Here is an 11,812-nt window from a genome sequence, read left to right on the forward strand (position 1 = left end):
GTGTTACTCTAGTAATTTTATTATTTTATTTAAAAAAGGTGCAGGACTTATTACCACACATTACCCCCAAGCTGCGCAACTATGCATACATCTCTTTACTATTAGAAAAACCATTGTAAGATCGCCCTGTAAGCCACATATGTATATGCAAATGAGCATTCTGCGATTTGTTCCCATCTGCCAGATTTAATCACGCTATGAGCAAGATATTACAACAATAAGCGACCAACAGAAAGCGAAATGTATTAATTTGATATTTTTTTGCAAAGGCTGCCAGTCTTGTTGTCGTTGTTGAGCTGACCAGCAGCTACTGCATGGGCAGCACGAATTTCCACTTAATTATAATGTCCAGCATGCAAGAGTAGCAGCGTCATTGTTTGTAAGCTGCTTTGTGGCAGCAGAAACACTCTTAAACACACACGTCAGCACACATACATACATATCGTACATTCAATATTTGTACACATACAAGCAACGGAGGACAAGATTCATCAGCGCATTTTCAGCGAGTGTTGTTTTACAAAGGATTTTCGCAAATGAGTCGCTGTAAGTTGCATGTTTTGTGTGAAGTCATTGCGGTTTGACGGGCGCGTATGTGAGAGTGTAAGTGTGTCGGCGTGTGTGTATTTGTCTCTTTGCTGTTGCTTTTACAGCTTGCATGCTGCATTGCTACACAAATTACCACTAAATCACAGCATATGTACGGTCACGTGTTGTCGACTGGCAGCATGACAAGGCAGTTTATCTATTAGTCCCGTAATTATTCTGTACCTGCTGACACACAGTTACCAATTTAGTAAGTATTAAGTTAGAAGTAGTTCTTTTGGATGATCGGCTGATCCAAGCAGGATCTCTTTTGTTGAAAAGTTTGACCTTCCTGATCTTTAGCTCGAGCCAACTTGCTCTATTTTGATATCCCTTGATCTCGGATTTGAACTTCGCTGACTTCTAACTTAAATTTGCTTGACTTCTAGATACCTTGTTTGACCTCCTTTGACGCCTAAATTACCTTCGCTTGAACGTTAACTTGAACTCGCCTGACTCCTAACTTCACTTTGCTTGACGTTTCGCTTGACATCACTTGATCTGTAATTTGACCTTGCGCGACACCTGAGCCAGAAATGGATCTCATCGCTGAAAAAAATTTGGTTCGAAAAAGTCGAATCTTCTCGGAAGCGATGTCGCGTTGTCCATGGTCTTTGTGTACACTCCCAGCTAAGACTGCTATATTTTCTTCATTGCGTGTTGGACGTGGTCTATTCGGTCCGTTATTGAAAAAAATTACCTACACTTGGTTAACCCATTAGTATTCAATATATAATATTCAGCTGCACACGAACTTGGATCTTCTTTATTTGTTAAATTTTTTTTTTTTTTTTTGAAATCTCATGTTTTCTTTGGCTTCTGATACCAAATTTACAAATATGTACCATCTTTCACATCCATAAAATCTGCCTTACCTCAGAATTAAATTTTATGGCAGCATACTTTTAGGCGCTTGAACCATACATGTCACAATTTTCAACACAACCGCACACACATTTTTCTAAACATGCACACATTTGTCTTTTCAGGCTGTAAAGTCGCCTGCTGCTTATTTTAGAGCACTCCACCTAGCGCGCTCATCGTCTTGTCTGCGCTTTCATTCACATCCCTGTCACTTACACTTTCTGGCGACGGCGTGCGTGCACTCGTGCAGTCTGCCATTCGCACTCGAATATTCGCAAATAAAAATGTGTATAAACTCACATATGCATATATGTGTATGTGTATTTGTTAAGTGTGTGTTTCATATAAATGTGTGTATGTGTGCTTAGGCACTTTCTCCGCACGCACGTTTGCTCATTAAACGCGCATATAAATGCAGCATACATTTAATGAATCTCAAGTTTTATGTGCCGTGTTGAATTTTAAAATGTGTGCTGACTTCAAAACTGCCTCGCACACATGCCCACATACACACACACTCGCAAAGGTGCCACTGTTTACATGCAGCATTTCCACTTCCACTGCACTTGTCTGCCATTGCGGGCGCCTGTCCTCATTTCGCCGTTCGCCTTTCGCCTTTCACGTTTCTCGCTTTCTTCAGTTTGTCAGTCAGCTTGTTCCCATTTATCGTTCACTGCTTCCACCGCCACCCTCTCCTCGTATGCACTACCTTTCTGGTATGTTTTATTTCCGTATTTGGTTTTGTTTTTGTTTCGCTGTGTTATTTGCCAGTGATATTCCGTGTGTTTGACGCATTGAAATAAATGAAATATATGTTTGTAATGAGTGCAAATGCGGTGAGTTGGTGTCTTAATTGGGGAGGTTGTCTTAATTGCTCGTTGTTGGGCTTAGTTGGTTTTGGCATTGCACCCATGTGTGGTATGGAATTAATTGATTTATGAGCACACGTGACAGCTTGTTGAAATGTTGAGTTATTGGGCATTAAATTAAAAGCAATTGCCATGCTTTGGGAATTTTCAGATCGCGTGCCCCGAATTATGCTTAGTTATTACATCCTTTCATGTCCATGCTGCTAGTTTTGTAGGTTTCGGGGATTTTATTAAAAGAAAACACATAAACGAGCTTAAAAGGGGTAAGTTATTCTGCATATTGGAAATATTATAGTTTGTTTGGTGCATATGGTTCTCAGTCTTCAGCAGTTGAGATGGAGTTCAATGGCAGCGATTAGAAATATTGTACTTTTACGATTTCTTATTACCATTCTCTGTTATCTGTTAACAATTCCATAAAAATAAGATTTTGGTTTAACCTTCAACTAAATGTTTCACCATCAAATTGTCTCCTGAACATCGTATAGATTCCATCACCCATCGCTTGCACTCTACGAAGGATAACTGTCCTTTTCAACGATTTAACGCACTCCAGAAATTTTGCTTGATTTAGCTCGTAGCAGTATTAGATACCATGTTCAAACTACTAACAAAATTTAGGGGTGGTACAATTCTTTCAGGGATTTCACGCAACAACTTGGTATATTGTCTCAGCAATCAGCCGCCTAAAACCGCATGAAATGACCAGCGATTTTACTAGCGAAATCGCGATTTTCATGAAGTGCATTTGATTTCAGTGGCTACGTCAAGGTTAATTTAGGCAAGGTGGAATACCTAGCCAGCTGATCCTTCAGTAATGCGAACTTAGACAGTTCTGTACAGTCCCTTGTGATGCCAAACGAAAACTCCTTAAGTTAAATATCAGCTGTCGGCAAAAGCGCTCTGAACCTATCACAAATCTGCTTAGTTTGTTTATTTTTGTTTCCGTTATTTCATCTGAATGCCTAAAAGTATGATATATTGTGTTTTTAGCTTCAACTGACAAAAGCAACACCTTGAAGGAGCAAGTTTTGAAATGATTTTATCCGATCTTCTTTCAAACAGGCGATCTAGCTGGTATCCGTTAGGTTAATCAGACATACTGTATCAATCACGATCTGACTGTGTCCAGTTAGAACTCGTACTATTACTCAAAGCTGAACTTCGCTAAGAGCATAAGAACTGCAAGATGCCATTGGAACTCCTACCCGTTCCCATTCCTCAGTAATTGCGATTGATGAGTACCTGTCCTAGCAAGCTCATAAGCCTTACGGTTTCATGCAGTACCGCTGTGGTCTGGTACTCAAACCAGACCAATCAGAAAGTAACTCGATACTAGAGATAAGGTGTCCAGATTCTTTAACTAGTCTTGAGTGCACTGTCAAAGAACTCAAGGCTAATATCGCTGTCCTGCTATCGGAGTGAACAGTCATCGCTCAAAAGCAGGCTACGCGTAGAAGCAGTAGATTTAGTGTTGCCTTTATGGTCAGGAAGTCATAAACTGGAGCTGATGGGAAGTTCCTGACTGTGCACTCTTCCACTAATTCTTCTCAAAAGCTTTCCGGGGAGTCTTTCCTTACCATGCCTCCCACGAGGGTATGTGAGCAGCCAGAGCTAGATTCGGTGACCTGGTAATCCAAGTTTCTTGGAAAGAAATAAAATTCTGCTAGGATTCCAAAGTAACCAGACTCGCGGTTATATAAGTACCCAGATTCTCTGAGCCTGGGCGGCTTTCGCAGCCACACACTTCATGGCTATGCAGCAAAACATTCAGTTGATTCGTAGTGCACCAAAAATATAATCTAAGTGGCTAACAAGACACTTAATTTTTCATTTCCCACAAGAGTCGGGTTTACATAATCGGAACGGAGACAAGGTTTCAAAATTATTTGAGGAGTGTTTTGTGCAGTTACAAAATAACAACTAAACCTATAACGTTGGATGTCGTAAGACCAGAGAGTATAGGTTGGTTTGATGTTCGAAAGAATGAGGGCCTTTATTTATAGCCTGAACAGGGTATATTAATATTTTCTACGTTTTATATAAGCAGCGTGATGAGTTGAGCCGAATCAGTCTTATCCGTCTGTATATTCGCGAACTCTGAAATTTTACTCACCTTACTATGAAACTGAAAACTGATAGCCAGAAGTCACACGGATCTTAATCAGGCGAATACGGTGGTTGCGACACGATATTGGTTGAAAATTTGGTGAAAAACATACGAAGAATCAATGCAGTATAGTATGTGACGGTGCACTATGTATCGTGGTGTTAAACCCAAGAGTTGTCGCCCCATAATTCTGGGCTCTTTTCACGAAAAGCTTTTAACGACGCATAAAAATGGCATTTGGGTGGTCAGAAAGAAATCGGGGTGCATTACTCCTTGATAATCCAAGAAAACTGTCAACATAACCTTGATTTTTGACCTGCTGGGACGTGTATTTTTCTGTTTAGGATAATTTTTGCTACGATATTCGGCGCATTGATCATCTTATCGTCTTTTTCCGGGTCGTAAACATTAGCAAAGCATAGTTTCACAGACGTTAACCTGTCGCTGGTTTTCACAAAACGTCGAATGATTTTGGAAACAATCGGGCTTTCACTTTCCTTAGACCCAAATGACCCATCAAAATAGTTTTCTCTGATCCTTCCGATATATCTAAGATGTCAGAGAGATCTCTGACTGTTAATCGTCGATTTTCAATACGTTGTTACTTGGGAGTCTTGGGGGGCTTCCGAAGTTCTGTTTTTTATTGACCTATGGACAGAGAAATGTATATTTAACTAAAATGATTATCGGTTAGTTCATTAGCCTATCTAATAGTTCATTTGCGTGTGGCACATAGTTGACTGCATACCATAAATAAAAACCAACTCGAATACTTCACTCCAACAAAGCCTAAGATTTTCACATAAAGAGCTTTTAGATGAAAGCTCAATTTAATAGCTTTGTAGTCAAAATAAAAGCTTTTATAGAAATATGAAAACTATTATTTTGCAACCAAATTAGACTGAAGCTTCACAAAACAATTTAATAACCAGATCCAATAAATGCTGAGGCCAAAGTAAATATGATAGATTGACAACCAGTTGCTTATCTAACTTAAAAGCTTCTAAGCACAAAGAATATACCGCCACTCAAGCAGAAGCAAGGCAGCGCAACAACAAACAAATAACAAAAACACACAATGTTTGCAAAATCTCACAGTAGACGAAGCAAATTGAAGCTGAAAAGGATAAGCGAGCGGCAAACGAGCAGAATGGAAATCAAAGCTGATCGATAGTGCAAATATTATGTTGAACGCTCTTCAACTTCACACACAATGCCTGGCTAAAGAGTGGAATAAATAGGCGAACAAATAGTTAAACGGACAATGCACAAGAGAGATGCACACACATACATGCGAGTCCTTTACCGCTCAGCAGCGCGCTGCAGCCTTCGGGAGCTTCCTATGAAAACGCTCTAAACTTGCAGATACGCCTCGGGCGAGGATGCGTGTGCGCCGGATTAAAGATTTGTGTGCTGTGACTGCGGGCGCTCCTCTGCGGCAGTGTGTGCGCCTTCGTATTTGTGCAGCAATTTGAATAAATAAATAAAAGCGCTCACAAACGAATCGCAAAACGAGTGGGGAGTGCCGCTGCGCTTGCCAAGGCAGCAACATATTATTGAATTGCTCGAATGGCTGACTAACATCCTGACGACGCAGTGCCGCACTCTGGCGCGTGTGTGTGTGTACCCACTTACCATGTGATGCGCTGTGTTCGTTATTTGTTGTTCGGCTATTCAAATGTCCGCACAATGGCTTTTCGTCGAGGGATTTTTTTCAGTTTGGCTCTCTGTGACTTTTTGATTTGTTTTGCTTGTTGAATTCTATTTTATTTTTTCAATTTTATTTTTTTAGTTTGTTGTTTGCCGCAGGCCAAGGCCACTTTTTAACTGCAGCTATTTGTATTGGTTGTGAATTTTGACGCAGTGATCCACTTTCAGTTTTTATTCGATTTGTTTATTTTATTTTTATTTTCGTCCTTTCTATTTTGTTTTGCTACCACTTAACAAATAACTGCAGGCATTTTAGCGAAATTGGTTTTGCTTGTTTGCCAAATTTTAGTTTGTTGAATTGAGTTATTTAAACTATTTGTTGTTGTATATTTTTCGGAAACTTTTTGCCTTTTAATTGAATATTGTTGACGATGTTGTTCACTGCTGTTTTATGTCCAAACAACAACGATTTGTGTGCACATGACCCGAGGCATGAAACCGATTGTCATGCGTGGAATTTTTATGAACTTTTGGAACACAATTATCGGCATTACCTCGTTATTGATATTGAAATCGTGTGATGTGCTTTTAGGCTGTGAAAGTTAGCAATCTATGATTCCACTTACGATATAGTTAGCCTCTACGAAGTATTGCCCGACTTGCTCTTCTGTTCTCAGAGCATACTGTTCAACGACGCTATATACATAAGCAGTGGCAACATTAAGCTTTCTTTTGGTACTACCTTTATCATTACGCTTCGATTGATATCTGTGGAAAGGTCTCGCCAACTACGTATGGTTTAATAATTCGAGTTAAGAATACTCTGTGGTTTCAGCTTGTGACTTCATATACAGTAATAATAATAGGATAAAACAAGAAAGGAAGGACTTAGCCTCCAGTGTAACCGAAGCTCAAAGCCACCACCACCTTTGTTTAAATTTAGCCAAGACCACAACCTTGGCTTACATTTGTAGTCAATTGTCAAATGTCAGTGGCCCTTTTGTTCACCCTGAGGAAATTCCACAATCTTTGTTTACATTTAGCCAAGTCCACTACCTTTGTTTACACATAACCAAGTCAATAACATTTTTTTCACATTTGGGGATCATTGACCGTTTTTCTTACCTTATGAGTTCAATATCCTCTTTGTTTACTTTTTTTGGGGTCAATGGCCCTTTTGTTTTAATTAGCAAAGTCCACAATCTTTGTTTATATTTGGAGTCATTGACCCTTTTGTTTACATTTTATGCGGCCAATGACCTTTTGTTTTTATTATGAGGTCAATGACCCCTTTGTTTACATTTAGCAAAGTTCACAACATTTGTTTACATTTAGCCAAGTCAGCAATCTTTTTTTACATTTGGGGATTATTGACATTTGCTTACAATTTGTAGGATCAATGACCCTTTGTTTACATTATGAGGTCAATGACCTTTTTATTTACATTTTGAAGAGGTCAATAACCCTTTTGATTACATGTTTTGTGATCATTGACCCTTTTGTTTAGATTCAGCAAAGTCCTCAACCTTTGTTTGCCTTAGGCCAAGTCAAATGTTTTGTTTGTTTACATTTTTTGAGGTCAATGACTCATATGTTTACATTGATCAAAGTCCTCAACCCTTGCTTGCATTTAGTCAAGTCAACAACCTTTGTTTACATTTTTCGAGGTCAATGACCTCTTTCTCTAAATTTAATGATATGTGATACCTTACCGGTTGAAAGTTAACTGGAAAGTCCGAAATCAAGAGTATATTGGGGACAGAGAAAGTTCCAACAAACCGCCTTTTTCAAGTTACTTGCACTTGCACTGCCGAAATGTCAGGCATTTATTATAGTCGCCTGTATTTGTCATTGTTGACAGTTTCATTTTCTCGTACACAAGTTTTTTTGCAAGCCATAAACATACATACTCATGAGTGGAGGTTTGTATGAGAAGAAGAGCATTACACAGCCGCTTCTAAGACTTTCCCTCTGGGCTTAGTAGCTATGACATATGGCTAACTTGACAGCCACAAGTGTGTGAAGGCATCTCCTGACTCTATGTTTATACGCTTCAACTATGTTTTTGTTGTTGCTGCAGCCATCTATACGGCTACAATTGTCCTGGCAGCTTTTACTTTTCCACTCATGTGCATTTGAAGCGGCTTATCCCTGCGTCTGTCGGCCAGCGTTTTGCTTGCGTGCACACACGGGCATATGCTTCGATTTATTTCCATTCGAATGCATCTGTGGCAGTGTAATGCAATATTTTAATTTGAAATTTGCATTTCATTTCGAGTGAAAGGCGACGCTGCCGGAGCGCACGGCAGCAGGCCACAAGGACCAATCGAGCAAAGAGCTGCTTGCCATTGCAATGTGTGCACTTGAGTGCACTTTCGCAGCAAATAGTTAAGCATATATTTTTAGTGAACGCATACACACACATAAAATTGTATACATAATGCTATGTATGTGTGTGTGTGAAAAGCATCTAGTGCCAGCAAGTTTCTGCCTTAAATTTTTGACTCTTTAGGCTTTTCTTGCTGCAAAGCTTTGCATTTTTCCACTTTCCTACATATATTTATCAATTTGCTACTACTGTCTTCTTGTTTTTCCCTCTTTCATGCTCAGCCTTTGCTCTTTACCTTTCCTCACAGTTCATATATTATGCTTTTAATTACTTCAATTTCTATTTATTTCCGAATTTTTCCCACAATTTATTTGCTTTCAATTCGAAATAATTGAATTTATTGATTTCGTACTTGAAATTCAACAGCAACAACAACTAGCATAAGTGAATTCTTCGTTTTCTTCTTTACAATAGTTTTTTATTGTAGTTGTTGTGCGAAATAAATCTTTTAAGAAATGCAAATACTCTTGCATATTTTCCTATACAGTTGTTGTTGCATTTATTTTTCAGTTTTGGACGCCTTTTTTTCCTTCAGCGCGCATACATTAAGGTGGGTCATTTACTTTTCTATATTTTTTGTGAAGTTGTGCTTATTAAATTATTTAAGTGAAATTGTATTGGTGGTATAAAATTTTAGTTACCTCCCACAAAAAAAGATTTAAAAAAATTAAAACAATTACATAAAAAAAATATAATAAAAAAAATTCAAAAAAATTATAAAGGCAATGTAAACAATTTTAAAATTTTATGTAATATACAAAATAACATTTAATTTGGATACAGATACCATACTTCAAGCTTGAAATTTTACTTTAAGTATGGCTTAAAAGCCATAAATAATAGTCATAAAAATTGCCACCCTAGTATTAATACATATATACATTTATGCGTCCGACAGCCACAGTTGCAGTGCAATCAAGTAATTTTATTTACCAAAAACTTATCGAATTTCTTTATATAGCTTTTATTATCTCGAAGAAAGCTGCAAGAGCACTCCACTCAGCTGATTTGTTCTTGTGGTAAATTTATACATATTTTGGTAGTATTTGGCAGCATTCTGAAACAGAGTTCATTGTAAAGTGCTTACTCAGTGGTTGGGAAATAAAATTCGAGATAAATTTAATATTTAACTGTACATATTAATTTTGTTTGGTAAAATAGAATTTTAGTAATTTTTATTATTGAGTTTTTTTATAAAAAAATTTAGTTTAATTTTAATATAATCCTATGACACTCGAGTACATCTTGCAACTCAAAGTGACCTTTTAATCTGATTATTCCATTTCAAAAATGTACTTTTTTCTACTAAAATCGCTGAATTTTTATACAGTATCATTTTGGAATTGAGTCTCACTTGTTCTGGAGCAATATTTAGCATTTTTCAAATCACAAAGCTTCATGACTGCATAATTGTTATGAGACTTTCGAGTATAATATGTGTTCTTTTCGCCAAGAGAGCTCATCAGTTGCCGACTGTGCTCGAAAGCTTGATTATAACGCTTCTATATAATTTCTGATGTTTAGTTATGACACTTCGAAAAGTGTATGGAAAGCCGAAAGCAGTCGTCTAAATGTGATTCCTTTTTAGATTGAGCTTTCGACCTAACCTATGACACTTCGACTCCAACATCGAGCCACAACACAAGGTTTTTTGTTTTAGTTCGCGAAGGTTTCTGGATTGATTAACATGACATCTTAACAAAGCAGTCTAGGAATAATTGAAAGAAATTATTCTATATAAGTAGTATTCAGCCAGTTGATATGGTTTTTTCTTGCATAGTTAATTTCTCTTGTACTTGATTTAAGCCCCTTTTCTAAGTCAAATTGTTGACTAAAATAGTTACTAAATTTTTTGCGTTGGATTTCCATTAGTGACTGTTCGCCTGTAAGATCCTTCTGGCCTGGAGTAGAACAAAGGAGAGCTACGGAGCCATTTGGCTCTTTATTTACAGTTTATGAAGTCAATGACCCTTATGTTTACATTTAGCAAAATCCACAACCTTTTTACATTTAGTCAAGTCAACAACCTTCGTTTATAATTGGCGGTCATTGAGACTTGCCGCATTCGTAGGCGTTCTTACTAGATGCTGCAGGAGGTTTTTTCAGTGATACTTTTAGACGTTTCTTAGAAAAACTACTTTTAGGTATTACACTAAAGATATTTAAACCATCAAACGAAGAAGTAATCAACATACAATCGTTTGAAGAATAATTTCCAATCTATAATCGTATGCTGTGATAAAGTGGCTCTGAAAATATCTGTATTAGTTATATGGAGCTTAGCAGATTATGTATAGTGATTCATTTCATTTCTCTCTAGTACATTATGCCTAGTGGTTGAGGTAACTCACAGTTCACCAAATAAACTCAAGCGGAGAGCTGCCAAGAATTTTACGCGTTCATGAGTGCTAAGAGCATATATGAAGCGATTCAAAAATTTTTGTTAAAATATTCAAAGTTTGCGGAACTAAATGTATTTCGGAAATCCTTAGAGCATTACACATAGTAAAATAATTTCGATTTCCCACTGCTATCATTTCTAAATGTTAATCTCGACTCAGGTACCATATAAATGCCAAGCAATTATTTTTGTATCATTTATCATTCTATTTTTTCATTTCAACTTGAACAGCGATATTTTTTGTGTTTGCTGTGACATGCATCACTCATTACTATACATATCTTACATATAGCATATTTTTTGTAAAAATAATATATGTACATAAATATATTAGATATATGTGATTAGATGCAAGCGACATATGACGTATGAGGTGTCAAGCGCTCGTCTTGAATTCGAATTGACTTAACGGAAGCTTTTAACATATTTTTTATATAACATGTCGCATGTTGGAAAGAATGTTGTTTCTAAAAGTGCCTTCATTTTTTTCTATTTGAAGAATCCGCCATTGCAAAAATAGTAGATAGATCAAGAACACTCTCTTTCCACAGCTTGTCGTAAATTTTCTGCTAAAATTTCTCTATCTGCAGTTTCACCGACTCAGAAATGGAGAACTTCCCCGGTCGGCATTCTCTTTGTCGAGAAAAATGGTGAGCTCTTTTGTTATAGATCTTTTGGAAAGTTTTTCATTCTAGTACGACCTTTCCCAAGAGGCGAATGTTGATATTTTTATTATTATTTTTTTTTTTTGGTTGGGATTAAAGTGATAAGTCGCCGAGAGGCATTCACGTGCTCAACCCACTCGGCTACAGTGATGTTAAAACTATATAAAATTTGTTTATGTGTCAAAATATCCATTCCTTTTTGATGATACTATTTGATAAGAAAATTTCTGAAATTACCAATTTCAAGTTCAGTTAATAAAAGCAGCAAGTGATATCACT

The 11,812-nt window shown here is 37.2% G+C and overlaps 1 long non-coding RNA gene across 1 annotated transcript in view; it reads left to right on the plus strand.

Annotated features, from left to right (window-relative positions):
• Window positions 1-11,812, plus strand: part of LOC126753341 (uncharacterized) — a 288,292-nt gene that overhangs the window by 10,082 nt on the left and 266,398 nt on the right. The window lies entirely within an intron of this gene.

Source organism: Bactrocera neohumeralis, chromosome 3 (assembly GCF_024586455.1).
Source record: "Bactrocera neohumeralis isolate Rockhampton chromosome 3, APGP_CSIRO_Bneo_wtdbg2-racon-allhic-juicebox.fasta_v2, whole genome shotgun sequence".
Classification (NCBI taxonomy): Eukaryota; Metazoa; Arthropoda; class Insecta; order Diptera; family Tephritidae; genus Bactrocera; species Bactrocera neohumeralis.